We start from the raw sequence: 15,705 nt of genomic DNA, 5'->3' as shown, positions 1-15,705 counted from the left end.
AGGATCAGATGCTCTCAGGCTTTCTCCTAAGGTCTGGATCCCACCAGGAAAGATTTTGGCCTCAGGAATTTGGGGGTTGGACTGTCCTGGGAGCAGGGCCCAGGAAAGATGCTGGTCTAGGGCAGCTGGTGGCTGTGACACCCAGAGGTGCAAAGGGATATAGGTTTGGGAAGAGGCCCCAAGGGGACTGCACTGAGGAACTGGGTTGGTCTGGATGCAAAGGATCAGGAAACTGAGAGGTCAGCCCTGGTGTCCAGGAAAGAAGCTGGCCAGTTGTGCAACCCAGGGAAGCAGAGGGAGGTGAGGGCAGGACCAGGCCCAGAGGGCTCCTGGGGACTTCAAGAAGGAACTGGGTTGGTCTGGATGCATAGGATCAGGAAGCAGTGGTGGTTGCCCCAGTGTCTGGGGCACCAAGACAAGGAATGGGGCATCACCCAGGCTAGGAGTAGAGACGGGGTTGGGGAGATGGGAAGGTGAATGAGTCAAGGCAAAGAGGGTGCAATTGATTTACCCAGGAGGGAGGCTGGTGGGTTGTGCAGGCCCAGGGAAGCAGAGGGAGGTGAGGGTGGGACCAGGCTCAGAGGGCTCCTGGGGACCTCGAGAAGGAGCTGGGTCCATCTGGATGCAAGGGATCAGGAAGCAGTGGTGGTCCCAGGCTGAGAGGTCAGCCCCAGCATGGCATCCAGGAAAGAGGCTGGCGGGGCACAACCAGGAAAGCAGATGGAAGTGAGGGCAGGTTTGCACATACTAGGCAAGAGCTCTCTTGTGGAAACACATACATAGCCACTGAATGGCTTTTAATACCAAGATGACAAGGACCTCCTATATTAACAAATTCAAAGAGTTGCAGATAAAACAACTAATTCCAGCACACCTCATTCCACAAATTGATTTGAATCAGCAATATTCAGTTAGGGTAGAACACTATTATAGAAAGCAATTATCTGCTAATAAACTAGAATTCTCTCTCAGAGTAAGCAAATGCAAATGCAAGCCACCTAATCTTTCCTGCATTGCATAGCATGTAAGCATCATATTGTAGGTGCCACTATTAATTGGGCCTCTGTTAAACATAGTAATTTGTCCATAAGCTATTGTGAAGCTGGCAGTCTCTGAACTTAACCAGCTAACTATGACCTAGACATTACAAGGACATGTGAGCTTGAAAATGTTAGAGATAATAAAGGCATAAACTGATTCTTGGCATCCAAAGAGACAAATTGTATACAGATTAAATTTGACTGAACACTGTATATTGGGTCTGAGAATGTGGAATGGCTGACTCACTTTGCATTATAGCAACGAGTCACTAAATTAGCTTGCCAATTATGGCTGAAATGATATATATCCTAGTTTGTATCTGTAGATAAACTGAGAATTGCAACTCTAAGCATTTTCAGTAGTAATAGGCCCTTTCAATTGGTTTTCTTGGTCACTGCAAAGCCCCAATAAGCTACTTCTGTGGGAGATACAAGAAGAGGTTGAACGAAGCAACCTGGTATTAGAAGCCCAATGACAGAAACGCATATGTCAGTATACATGCTTGGAGAGTTAGGGAACAGACACGGGCTCATAGTTTCTTGCACACACACAAATTAGATTTTCCCACACTAATATCATTGAAAAGCTAACCTAGGTTAAATATCAGCAACAATGGAAAATTTCGGCAACAGAATTCAGGCTCCCAAAGGAACTTGCCTCAAATCCTGATCCCATTTTCTACACTGCAACCAGAATAGTTTTTCCAAATTTGTCATTTCTGTGGTTAAAACTCCTCATTTCAAACTCATTGCTTATTCACTTAACAAATGCATATTGAAAGTCTTCCCTGTGTTGGGCACTATTTTAGACACTTGGAATACAAATAATTATGAAACACACAAATTGGCCACTTTCATGTTAATACTTCATGTGTGATAATGGAGGAAAACCACAAATCTGAAGTGAAGAATTATTTTGTATTGAGTTAAAGTGTCACTTCTCTGAGAAATCATACTGGAGCAACATGACCTAACTTCACTTTAAAAACTGACATCTGAAAATGCAGAGGATAGATTCTATGGTAATGAGAGAAGAAAATACCAGCTGAGGGGCCAGGGTGGTATCCAAGACAACAGATGACAGCTTAAGCAGCACGTACACCATAGCAGTGAGAATGTAAAGCAATCGGACTAAACTTAGTTTAAAGGAGGAGCCAATGGCATTTACTGACATTGGATGTAGGGTGTGAGAGGAAGCACAGAACCTAAACATTTTTTTGGTATTGAAAACTAGAAAAGGGGAATTTTGAACTCAAGTCCAAATTCCCTTTGGCATACAAGCTTGTGCATAACTCCTTCAGCCTCTGATAAAGAATACTATGCTGACCAAGTCTAAAACTACCTCTCTGACACATCCCATATCACCAGCAATGAATGCTCTGATTTCTGAGTCTTTGTACTATGTCCTCTGCCTGAAATGCTCTTCTATTCCCCACTTCTCCCATTTTCCCAGAAAGTCCATCCAACACTTAACTCAGGACATAAGCTAGAAGCCTCTGTATTGAGGGGAAGCTGTGCATTGGGGGGAGGACCTCCCATACCACCCTGTTCTTATCTTTTTACAGTATTTGAAATCCATATAACATTACTACTACTTTTGTAGACTAGGCACTTTTCACTCTTATATTGTCATTTTAATTTTATCCAGTTAGTTAAAAGGTATTTCACGTAATGTCGGCCTGCATTTCTCCATTTTGAATTTTTAATGACTTTTTAAGTTAGCATACAAAGCACTAGTTGTCGCTGTGGCATTTTCACACATAAGTTATGTATGTTGTCATTTGTCCCCCTCTCTATCCTTCCCATGCTGCTTCCCCCCTCCCCCACACAGGGCCCCCTCCCCTTTCATGTTACTTCCTTCCTCCCCTCCCTTCCTTAAGACCGCTTCCTCCCCTCTAATGATCCCTTTTCTAGTTTCAACAGGTTTCCTGCAAAATCATGATTTTATTATTATTATGTATGGCTGAATAAAATTCCACTGATAAATGTACATTTTCTTTATCCATTCATCTAATAGGCATCTAAGCTGGATCCATTTCCTAGTTATTGTGAATGATACAGAAACAAACATGAATATGCAAATATCTCTGTGGAATAGTGCCTTGTAGTCCCTCAAATGTGTATTCATCTACAGATAAACCATCCAGTAGTTCAATTTTTACACTCCCAAGAACCCTCCACACAGATCTCCATAGTGGCTGCACAAGTTTACATCCCCACCAGCAGTCTATGAGAATTCTTCTTTCCCCACATCTTCACCAGCATTTGTTGTCATTTGTTTTCTTAATAATCATTCTGACAGAGGTGTGATGGAATCTCAAGGCAGTTTTAATTTTCATTTTCCTGATGGGTAAGGATATTAAATACATTTTTAAGTATTTATTGGCCACTTGTATTGCTTCTGTTGAGACATGCCCACTCAGTTTATGAATGCATTCACTAGCTCAATTGGAGTTTTGTGCTTAAGTTTATATATGCCAGCTATTAATCCCTTTCTGAAGGACAGCTGGCAAGGACTTTTCTCATTCTGTAGGCTGTCTCTTCACTATAGTAATTGTTTTCTGTGCTGTGCAGAAACTTCTGGATTTCATTTGATCCCATTTGTCAGTTCTTCAGATCAGTTCCTTTGCTCTTAAGAGTCCTTTTCAGAAAGCCCTGGCCTCTCTATATATCTTAAAGGCTTTTCTTCTGGCAATTTCAAGGTTTCTAGTCTTATATTGAAGTATTTGATCCATTTTGATTTTTGTGTAGGATGAGAAATATTGATCTACTTTTATGCTTCTGCATGTAGAAATCCAGATTCCTCAGCATCATATGTGAAAGGGAACTGTCATTTCTCCAATGTGTGTGTTTTTGCATCTTTGTTGAAAATTAGGTATTGCTATCTCTGTGGGTTTATATACTCTTTTATTTCATTGGTCTATATATCTATTTGAGCCAGTGTTATGCTGTTTTTATTATGGGTCTGTAATATAATTTGAGAGCAGGTATTGAGATACCTCCAGAATTCCTTTTTCACATAAGAACTGCTTTGGCTACTCAGGGTCTTTTGCTTCCATATAAATTTATAATTGTTTTTATAGTTCTATGACTTATGGAACTGAATAATTTTCCATATATTTATTGGCCATACTTATGTTTTCGCTGAGAAATGTATATTCAAGTCATTTGCCCATTTTTAAGATTGTGTTGTTTACTTGCTATTGAGTGAATTCCTTATGTATTTAGAACATTAACATCTGAGTAGATACAGGGTTTTTGTGTGGTTTCAATGAGAAATGTCCCCCATAGGCTCAAGTATTTGAACACTTGGTCCCTAGCTGGTAGTGCTCTTGGGAGACCATGGAACCTGTATGTGGTGTAGTCTTGCTAGAGGAAGTGTGCTACAAGAGGCAGGCTTTGAGAGTCTTGCCCCAATGCCGGTTCACTTTCTCTGCTTCATGTTTGCCATTGAATATGTGAGCTCTGAGCTTTGTGCTCCAGCCACCAAATCTGCCACTTCTTCCAGACCTCCCCAACATGATAGACTCTTATCCCTCTGTAACTGTAAGCCAAAATAAATTCTTTCACAAGTCATTTTTGGTTAATGGTATTTTTGGTTATGGTGTTTCATCAGAGCAACAGAAAAGTAAAAGTAACTAATACAGTTTACAAAACATTTTCTCCCATTCTGTATGTTTTCACTTTGTGGTTTTCTTTGCTGCATGTAAACTTCTTAGTTTGATGAAATATTATTTGCCTGATTTTGCTTTTGGTGTCTATTATTTAGAAGCCAAAAAAAAAAAAAATCATTGCTGGGGCTGGAGAGATAGCTCAGTGGTTAAGAGCACTGATTGCTCTTGCAGAGGACCAGGGTTCAATACCAGCACCCACATGGGTTGTCCCTAACTCCAGTTCCATGGAATCTGACCCCCTCTTCTGACCTCTGCCTGCACTGCAGGGCATGGGTGCACTTACACACATGCAGACAGTACACTCATACACATAAAAATAAACATAATAAAATTTAAAAAAATCATTGCCCCAAACAATGTCAGAAATATTTTTGTTTTTTCTTCTATCAGTTTTATGATTTGAGATACTATGTTTAAGTCTTTAATCCACTAAGTGATGATAATTTTTGTTTAGGGTGCAAGTCTAATTTCATCCTCTTGTGTGTCAAAGTCATTGCCCCTAACCACTTATTTCTTTCCACTTTTGCATGCATTCTTTCTCTGTATGGATTGTCTTTGCAAAGATCAACTGACTATATTGTGTCAGGGTTCTTTATTCAGTTCCGTTGATCTATATACCTGTTTATGTTACTATCATTCAGCTTTGATGACTACAGATTAGTATTGTATTTCAAGATTATGCCACGTTACACTTCCATCTTTGTTCTTATTGTCAAGACTGTTTTGATTGTTCACTGTTCAGGGTCTTTTATGATCTTATTTGAATTTTAAGAATTTCTACTTCCCAGAAAGTTGCCCTTAGAATTTTGGTAGGACTAATATTGACTCAGTAGATAATTTCAGATAATATGGACATTTTAATAATTTTCCAATCCATGAACATGAGCTATTTTCCCACTTGTTTGACTTTTCCAATTCGTTTTGCCAGTATTTCAAGACATCAGTATACAGATCTTTTGCCTCCTTGGTTTAAATTTATTTCTAAGTACATTAAAGGATTTCATTTTCATTTTATGTGTCTAAGTATTTTGCCTACATGTATGTAAATGCATGCATGGCACTCACAGAGGCCAGAAAAGGGTGTTGGATTAACTTGAACTGGAGTCATGGAAAGGTGTTAGCCACCATGTAGGTGCTGGCAATCAAACTGGGTCCTCTGGAGGAACAGTAACTGATCTTACTGTCTGAGCCATCTCTCCAGTCCAAAGTTGGTTAAATTTCTGTGCTGCTACAATTGAGGAAGTTTTCCTGCTTTGGCAGCTCATTATCAGTATCTAGAAATGCGATTGATTTCTGCATGCTGGCTTTGTATGCCATACATTTACTGAATTCATTTATAGGTTGAATTCATTTATAGGTTTGGGGCAGAGTTTCTGGAAATTTTTTTTTTGTTTTGGTCTTTTCAAGACAGGGTTTCCCTGTAGCCCCAGCTGTCCTGGATTCACTATGGAGACCAGGTTGGCCTCAAACTCAAGAGATCCGCCTGCCTCTGCCTCCCAAGTGCTGGGATTAAAGGCGTGCACCACCACGCCCAGCCGTGGAAATTTTTACCTGTAAGTCCAGGTCATATACACACAAAAGAGAGAATCGTTCTTCCTTTCTGATTTGGGTGTGTTTTATTCATTCACTTGCCTAATAGCTCTGGCCTAGATTTCTAATACCATATTAAATAGAAGGGGAAAGAATGGATATCCTTGCTTTTCTGATTTTACCAGAAAAGCTTTCACTTTTTCAACACCAAGTATGGTATTAGCTATGAACATATTTAAAATGTTAGTTTTTTTGGTCTACATGTTTTCTACACAAATTTTGCTGACTTTATATCATGAATGAACACTGAGTTTTTTTCAAACTGGTTTGTCTATATCACTGAGATGATCGTATGATTTGGGGCCTTCAGTCTATTAATGTGGGTTATCATTTGTATTTATTTGCTTAGCTAAGATGCAACTATCTTTGCATCCCAGACATAAATCCCAGTTGAAAAAGGTGTACAATCCTTTTACTAAGTGGTTGACTTGCTCACTACTATTTTGCTACTTTTGCCTCTGTGTTCATCAAGGGCACTGGCCTGTTCTCTTGTGCTGTTCTTACTTGGTTGTCCTATCAGGATAATGTTGGCCTCATAAAATAAATTTGAAGCTATTTCTTCCTCTTCTATTTTTTTTGGGGGGGAAATCATTTAAAGTGTTGGTTTTCTTCAAATTTGGTAGTGGTCATCAGTAAAGACATCAGGCAGATCTGGAGCATGGATCTATGGAGGCAGATCCAGAGCCTGAGTCCACAGAAGTCCTGAAGGCCAAATCTATCTGAGTCAATATGGCACTGGGATGAGTTTTAAATCTAATTGGGGTACAGTCTGTAGAGAGATAAGCTTGGAATTGATTCTATAGGGGTTGGTTGATGCTAGTGTTTATTGTGGTAAGTCTGGTGTTTGGGGCTTGTCTGCAGATCCTCAGATCAAAGATCATAGTACTAATCTGAGGCCCAGATCTGTGGAATAAATTGTAGCTGAGGTCTGTAGATGCTGCCCGGAGACTGAAGTGGTTCTAGAGCTGGGTCTACTAGGGGCTGATCTGGTGTTTGTGGCACCAAGGGTCATTCTGGCACTGGGGAAGACCCCATGAAGCCTGGAGGAATGTGTGCCAGCCTGTAGACCAAGGCAAGCCTAAAGTACTATGGGTACTTGCCTCACATCGACTTCTAGTAATGCTTAATACAAAATATTTTATCATAGAATAATCACTCTCCATTCTTTGCTGCCTACAACCAGATTTTAAAAGTAATAAGAATTTGAAAACTTATTTTATAAATGAGCCTATAATACATGGAATTTTCCATTTTGCTTAAAATTGGTTGGAAATTGTTAATCAAAATATTCAACAAATAGACTATAAAGAGGAGAAAGTACATTTGGCTTTGAAGCAAATTGTAATCAATGAAAGATAAGCTTACTAACAGAAACTAATCCCTTCAAAAAACCAAAGTACTAAACTAATTAAATGATAAACAATGTACAAGTTATTTTGAAATTCTATTAATTTGTATCCTCCCAAAAAAAGATGTTCAACTCCTCAATTCTGGTACCTGGGAAATTAACCATCTGACTGTGTTTGGAAAACCTTTGCATATATAAATAACATGTAACACCACATCAAAATACAGCAGAGCTTTATTTTAATATGATTACTATTCTTTCAAGAAAAGACAGGCATACCCTGGACATCAGGTGAAATACAGAAGGCAGCCAATGGTAACAGAGGCAAAGACTGGGGTAATGCAAATACAACCTGAACAACAGCAAGATCTACTGGTAAAATCTAGACACAGGAGGGAAGCATGCACTACATGCAGCTTAATGGCCAACTCCTAGCCCCCAGGAGTGTTAAGGACCCATTTCTCTTGTTTGAAGTCAACCACTTTCTGGTACCTACTTTGTTTACAGCACTCTTGTAAACAAACGTACACACCTGCACAGCAGCCCACCCACCCTCCAGCAGATACTGAAACCACAAAGGACACCACACCCTCTAAATTATTTGAATATAAGCACTTCCATACCATGACTTATAATTGAGACAACTACTAAATGACTAACGTGCAGTTAGCACCTGCAGCATGAGTACTCTGAACGGAGGGATGGTTCACATCTAGAGTGGAGTTAAGAATGAGGGCATAAGACTTCATCATACTGTTCAGAACAGCATGCTATTTAACACTTATGAATTGTTTTATTCTGGAATTTTTCATTTAATATTTTCAAGTTAACAAAATCATGCAAAGTAAAGTGGATAATTGGAGACTACTGTCATCCCAATTTTAAATGCTTCAATTTCTGAGAAAATATTGAATGAGCTCTTATTTTTCATCCAATAAGTCTATATTTTGTAATATAAGGAAATACAGTTGAGAAAACATTATATCTAAATAGGGAAATGAAGTACTAAAATCATAAACAGAATTACTTATTTGATGAATTTTATCCTAGGTATTTGTCAAAGAAAGACACTCCAAAAGGAGACTGTGAATTTATATAGGCTAAAATATCCTGACATTTTCATATGAAAAACCAAAACTGAGACTATTCCATCTAGTAGTTTGTGCTAGGCTTAACGGGTTTTTTTTTGCAAATGTACATAATACATTAATAATACATAAATATATTTTAGACCAATATTACTACTATTGTTAAAAGAAAACAGTTAAAGTCAAAACTTCTAAGAACATTGCAAGGAATTTAAATTTAAAATTAAGCATAAGGGCATATTGACTTTTATTAATACTAATGTTAAAGTAAGACATGGTTAAGAAAGTGATTCAAAACTGTAATACTAAATAATTATTCAGCTTTATTAGAATTTAAGCCTTCCAAAATTTATACAAAAGGTATATTTTCATGTATAAGAATATAAATTATCTTTTAAAATATTATTTTTGAAACTACTTTGAAGATACTATTTTATAGGTTCTATGTTTCTAAGACAATAAATATTCCTCATGTATAATTTTCAATATTTTAATATCCTTTTATTCTCAAAAATATGTAAATTTGCTCAAAAATCATGTGGTCACTAATGTACATCGAAGGCATGGTTAACTTAAGACCTTAGATACTGCAGTCACAACAGATCTACAACTGTTTGTCCAGAGGCTATTTCCTGAAATGACAGAAATATGGTAATCAGTTACCAAGGAGGGCAGGGCCAGGGCTCTCCTCATCTTCTCTTTGTCCATTGCTGCTGGGCTATCCATTAAATGAGACTTCATTAGTAAGCAGTGAGCTTACTGCAGAAGGCAAAGGGGAGGGTTTGTGTATTACCATGCAGTAAAAATTACTCAAATGAAACCAGAAGTCTTGAGTGTAAGCCTGGTCTGCATTAGAGCCATAATGAGGTTAGGCAAACTACTTAACTTCTTCCAAAGACATACCAATTCCTCATCTATATAATGGCAACACTCTCTGTTGATCTTACATAATAGGATTTGGCTGAGTTGACTGTCCAGTTTACAAAAATGGCTCTATCTACTAGTTTCTATTAAATAATAGATGGAAACACATCATATAACCTGGATCAATATGAAAATAGAAAGTCATCTATATTAGCATTCTTTCTATGAGCTTGTTTTATTTTTCAGAAAGCTATAATCTTCCTAATCTATGGATACGAGAACTAAGTAAAGCATGAAATAAGCCACAACTGAGAACTAAACACCAAAAAAAAAAAAATCATCCTTTGTGTACCAACATATTCCTTCACAAATAGTAAAATACCAGCAAGTCCCTGAAATACCTGTTTCAAATACATTTTATTTGTATTTTTAATTAGAGCATCAATGAACTGCTTTAGGATCTATAAAGATGAAAAAGTCCATTATTGTAAGCAGTTCTAAGTTCTCCACAAATTCATTTAAATTACTTTGTGTCTCATAGCGTAACTCAAGTATGTAAGAGAAGATGATTGACAGGTAGGTTGGGTCAGGAAAGGAGTTGACCTTTCAGGAACAAGCTTATCAAGAGACTGGTCTTTGAGACACAGAAGCCATGATCAAATGAGGAGCATTAAGAAGAGATAGGGGTTGTGGCTGGATCTTCTGACAAAAGCCCAAAATGATTAACTATGATCTTAAAGTGAAAGAAAGCAAAAAGAAGATAACAGCTGAAATTGCTTGTAGACAAAGAGTCCAGAAAACGGGCAGGTTCAGACCTTCCCTTCATCAGTTATTTGTTATGTCAACTTAAGACAAGTTGTTTGATTTCCCTAAGCCTCAATTCCCCAGTCTATAAATTGGGAATAACAATGACATCTATTTCATCCAGTTTTTCTGAGGATTACAAAGCATATGAAAATAAAGTCAGCAAATTGCTTAACACCGAGGAAGAGCTCCTTAGAGATTAGCAAAGATTTTTCTGGGTTACTTAAAAGCACAATGACATTCGTTGTAAGGCTAAACACAGCCCAAAGGGAGATGGATACAAACACAAACACACACACACACACACACACACACACAGACACACACACACACTCACTTTAGAATTTTGACTATCAAAGCACAATCATTAATGATCACAATCATGGAAATCTACTAGATTTGATATAATTTTAAACAAACTTGGTTGATATAATGCTGACTAGAACATGACTTGAATCTGAAAGCACATTATTTTACAATTCTCAAGAACTATGCCCTTAAAAATGGCAAGCCAGCCAAGTCAGTTATGGACAACTGAAATGTTAACAAATTATATAACAAAAAAATAGTACCATAGAAAATGCTTCTGTTGTGATATTAATAGCAGAATAGCTACAGGCTTTCTTGGATGTATCCAGCCCTGAGAACTTTGACACTATTCATGTAGGCTTGGATTATGTTCCCTTCCAACCATGAAGTTTTCTATCATGTAAGGTGGTATTTTCTTGAATTCAAAACTGCATTTCTTCATAGAAAGTCTCATTAGTTACTAAATGGCCCTTCAATTTATCCCATTTCAAATTTCACCCAAGCTCTTATTTCCTTAAATTTTTGCCAACAATTTAATCATTTCTACAGTAAATTATTTTTTAAACCTTCATTAAGCTACTTGTGACTCTTTGAAGATTATTTCATGTTTTAGTTTCTTTTTTCTGTAGTTTTTAATCATACCATTAGGATATTAACATAATTTCAAGCATTTAAAAAGCAAAGATCCATGTCGTTAAAGAAATTGGTACAGGGCCTCCTGGCAAGGCAGGAAGATCAGGAATTCAAGGTCATCCTCAGCTGCATGGGGAGCTCCAGGCCATCCTGGGCTATATAAGACTCTCTGGGAAAAAAAAATAATGTAATTCTAAGATCACTAAGATGTGGTTTTAATATTAAGCCCTTTTTTAATCTATTGACACAAAACTGCCCTTCAGAAATAAACTTTACTAGAAGAAAGGTTCTGAAAACCACAGGAGCCATGATTCTATGGAGAGCATTAAAAAGGGATGAGTCTGGGCTGGAGAGATGGCTCAGCAGTTAACAGAGCACTGGCTGCTCTTGCAGAGGGCCTGGGTTTGGTTCCCAGCACCCACATGATGGCTAACAACCATCCGTAACTCCAGTTCCAGGGGAACTAATGCCCTCTTCTGGCCTCTGCAGATATTTAATGTATGTAGTACACATACATATATGTAGGCAAAACATTCATACACATACAAAAATAAAATAAATAAAATAAAAAAGGAACAAGGCTTTGTTGGACCTGCTATCTCACCTTCCCCTACTGCAGGTGTTATGAGAAGATATTTCACCTGAAAGTCCTCTCAGCACATCTTTCCATCAAACCAGGAAGGAATCTTTATTATTAAAAACAAAATGCAGCTAGTACAAAACAGATTATTTTGTTACCTTCTGAACAAGTGCCCTCCTGAGAGGCAAGTAGTTTTCAAAAACAGGAATAAATCTGATTATATTTAGAGTTTTAGAAAGCATGTTTTGTAGGCCTAGGGTATAGCTCTCTGGTAGAGCCCTTGCCTAGCATTCCCAAGGCCTTAGGTTCAATATCCAACACCATAGGGAAAGAAAGAAGAAAGAAAGAAAGAAAGAAAGAAAGAAAGAGAGAGAGAGAGAGAGGGAGGGAGGGAGGGAGGAAGGAAGGAAAGAAAGGAAAAAAGACCACCTTAGAAAAATGTATATATATATATATATATATATATATATATATATATATATATATATATATATATAATTTTTTTAAAGGGACAGTACATTATATCAAACATGAACAGGGCTCCTTTTTTGGAAAGCAGCTTTGTTGAGATGGACTGCATAAAGTGAGAGAGTCCTCATGGACAGGAGGATAAGGGAGGGGAGGTTTACAAGAGAGCCTTCAGAAAAATCCCCAAAGGAAAATATCTGACATTTACAGCCTGTCAGGAGATGGCAGGAAGCTCCATATCCCTGGATTTAGCCTGGGATAGCCTATGTGACAAGGAGCAAGGAGAAGCCAGGCACTGGTCATTCCATAAATTAGGACCTGTACAATTACAGCACAGTGTGGCTTCTTAACTCTGTGACCCAGGGACAGCATTGCAGGGCCTTGGCCTGATTTCTTCAGGCTGTGGAATCTGGCCTCTTAGAGAGACCAGCGTCTTAAAGGGACAGGCCCACAATGTAACACTAGTCAGAAAACTTGATTTTGAAAATGAACATTCAAATATTATCTCTGAGATATATATTTGGGACACAGATGGAAAGGCAAAATTAAAATGTGAGACACCAAACAATGAAATGTTTAGCTTCTAAAAGAAAAATCATGTTAGAACTGCTTAGGAAAGAAAATTGTAGCCAGATAATTTAGTTCAGTAAAATACAAAACCATATGATCATTTTGCTAACAAACCAATATAATTTTGAGAAAATCCATTGCTAGCCTTTATGACTTTATCTTGGTTGAAATCACTCTATATAAAATCATATTTTGTAATAGTTCCAACTGGAGTCTAGGTCCTTCAAGCTCCAAGGATAAAAAGTCTTTTTTTCAATTTATTTTTTTTATTTTATGTGTATGTGTGTATTGCCTACATGTAGGTAAGTGCACCTGTGTCGTGCAATGCTCGTGGAGTTCAGAAAAGGCTGTCGGATTCCCTGGGACTGGAGTTATGGACAGTTGTTAGCTCCCATGCGGGTGTTGGGATTTGAACCCAGGTCTTCTGCAAGAACAACCAGTGTTCTTAACCGATGAGCCATCTCTCCAGCCCCAAGGATAAAACATCTTTAAACAGAAGAATAACTCTCTGCAGAAAAGGCAATACTGACAAAGATCTAGAGGGGAGAATCAGAAGACTTTAGCAGTGTTATGCTAAGATTTGCCTTCATTGTGTTACAAAATCACCTACATAAAAGACATTAATATTTAACAATATAAGCTAATATCTTATTAACTCCAAAAAAAAAGGTAGGCTTTTAAAAATGCTGGCGTAGCAGAAAAATGATGAAGCTACTGGCAGTGAAACACACGGAAAGGTGAAGCTGCATGAAAATCTACAGGCAGGTGAAACATTTTATAGATGCTCAAAAGAACAGCAGCATTGTGAGGACAGAGGACAAGTTTATGATTTGAGCAGCCACAGGATGAGCAGAGAACAAATGCATGGGCTTCCCACTTAGCTACTGAAATGAATGGTTCAGCAGAATGATGGCAAAAAGATTTGACGAAGCACCTGTGTTGTAGGTTATCTGAACATCTGCTTTGAGCCTGGCATTAACAGTGTACAAGGCTTACAACTTGCCAGCCCAAACACGACAGGCAACTGCTAGGTTCCACACACGTACACAAAAGTACCAGACCAAACTGATGCAATGTTTATAAACCAGGACCATTCTCATTTGTAATTCCTCACACAGTAGCACCACAAAGAGGGAAAAATTTAACCACCAAGAATTTCAAAAAATAAGAAGCTGAAACAATAGAAGGGCATATGCATTAATTTCCCTCAATTAATATGTCTATAGATAAACCGGGAAAATTCATTATGAATTTTAAAGGAAAAAATCACTGAAAAATAAACAGCACATGATGAGATTATAGTAATTTCCAAATTCCATCAAGTATTATTTCTGGAAATTCAACTTATTAAAAAAATTGCACCGTTAGCAATACTCAATATGTTCTATTATCATAGGTATCTACTTAGTCAAGAAATATGAAAAAATAATATTTTTCCATTTAAGAATATAAATAGTTCAGAAATGTGATAAATTTGTTAATTTGACTGGGGAGTTTACAAAATCAAAGTTAGTTTTCAATAAAAATAAACTAATAAAATTTCATGTCAATAGAAATTATGTTAAATTTAAGTAACAATCACTAAGAGGGGTTAGACACCCACTGTGTCACTATGGATTTTATAAAGACAACTGAGTGGGGAGGCAGATAGTGGAGACCTCTGGAAGATGGAATCTCTTCTCTCTGCTGGTCCTAGAAGAAAAAAGAGACACCAATAAGCATCAACACACTGTCGGAATTCCTCCCCACCTGGACTTGCCAGTCCACAGGTGTCTCAATCTTATATCCAACCTCACCTTCAGACATGGCATTCAGTGCCAAGAGAATGTCAAAAACATCACCTTATGCTAATTTGATTAGTGCTATCTTTAAAATGAAACTATTAAAAATAGTATTTCTTTTTAGATAGTTGGGATCTGCATCAAACAGAATGGAAAGCAGCCAAGCAGAAAGTAATGTTTTTTCATCATCCACGTTTTGAAAAAAGCTTTATAATCATTATATCAGCTATTTTAAATTATAAGGTGGGCATTAAATATCATGTGTGTGTGTGTGTGTGTGTGTGTTACTAGAAAACTAACTGCATACACATGCACATGTGAACCATGATGCCTCCATGATGTAGAGGTCAGAGGACACCTGCTGGTTTTCTTCTACCTTGTGGGCTCTGGGAATTGACTCAGGTTGTCAGGTTTGGCAAAATTATCTTTACCCACTGAGCCATTTCACTGGTCCCATTAAAATTTTAGATTGCATGAATTACAGAAGCATCACAGACTGTAGGAAGTTGAAGTTTACTATCATTCTAATGTTGGTTTCATGAATAATTAGGCTATCTTTTCATTATTTCCACAGTTCTTCAGATTGAAAATGGAAAAAAGCAATACCTCAGTGATGCATGAAATTCATCCTTCCAGTCCCTGACCTCAGTAGCTACACTCTGATGTTACTTGTTCACCCTGTACCTGCTCCATAGTAAGGAGCAGAATTGATTGAGCACTGCCCTGGGGCTTTCTGTTAATGTTCTAGTGATGACAGACAAGAAAACATTTTCAAAATGACTGATAACTAAATAAAATATATTCAAATTTCTTTGCTATGTACTGAATTTTGTTCTACCAAAATTTTGATTTTTAATACTCCATTTATTATTTTTACTTTATTTATATGAGTGTATTGCCTGCATGTGTGTAAGTGCACCTGTGTCATGCAATGGTCATGGAGATCAGAAGAGGGC

At 37.6% G+C, this 15,705-nt stretch overlaps 1 protein-coding gene across 1 annotated transcript in view; it reads right to left on the bottom strand.

The window, feature by feature from the left end:
• The window catches only part of Mthfd2l (methylenetetrahydrofolate dehydrogenase (NADP+ dependent) 2 like), a 174,194-nt gene that overhangs the window by 157,845 nt on the left and 644 nt on the right, over positions 1–15,705 (bottom strand). Inside the window, 1 exon segment of the mRNA XM_029568504.1 lies at positions 14,627–14,660. The gene's annotated coding sequence lies outside the window, so the exon portion shown is untranslated.

This window comes from Nannospalax galili, unplaced genomic scaffold (assembly GCF_000622305.1).
Source record: "Nannospalax galili isolate Female #2095 unplaced genomic scaffold, S.galili_v1.0 scaffold800, whole genome shotgun sequence".
Taxonomy (NCBI): domain Eukaryota; kingdom Metazoa; phylum Chordata; class Mammalia; order Rodentia; family Spalacidae; genus Nannospalax; species Nannospalax galili.
The sequence above is the reverse complement of the archived record's forward strand: the minus strand, read 5'-3'. Positions and strand labels throughout refer to the sequence as shown.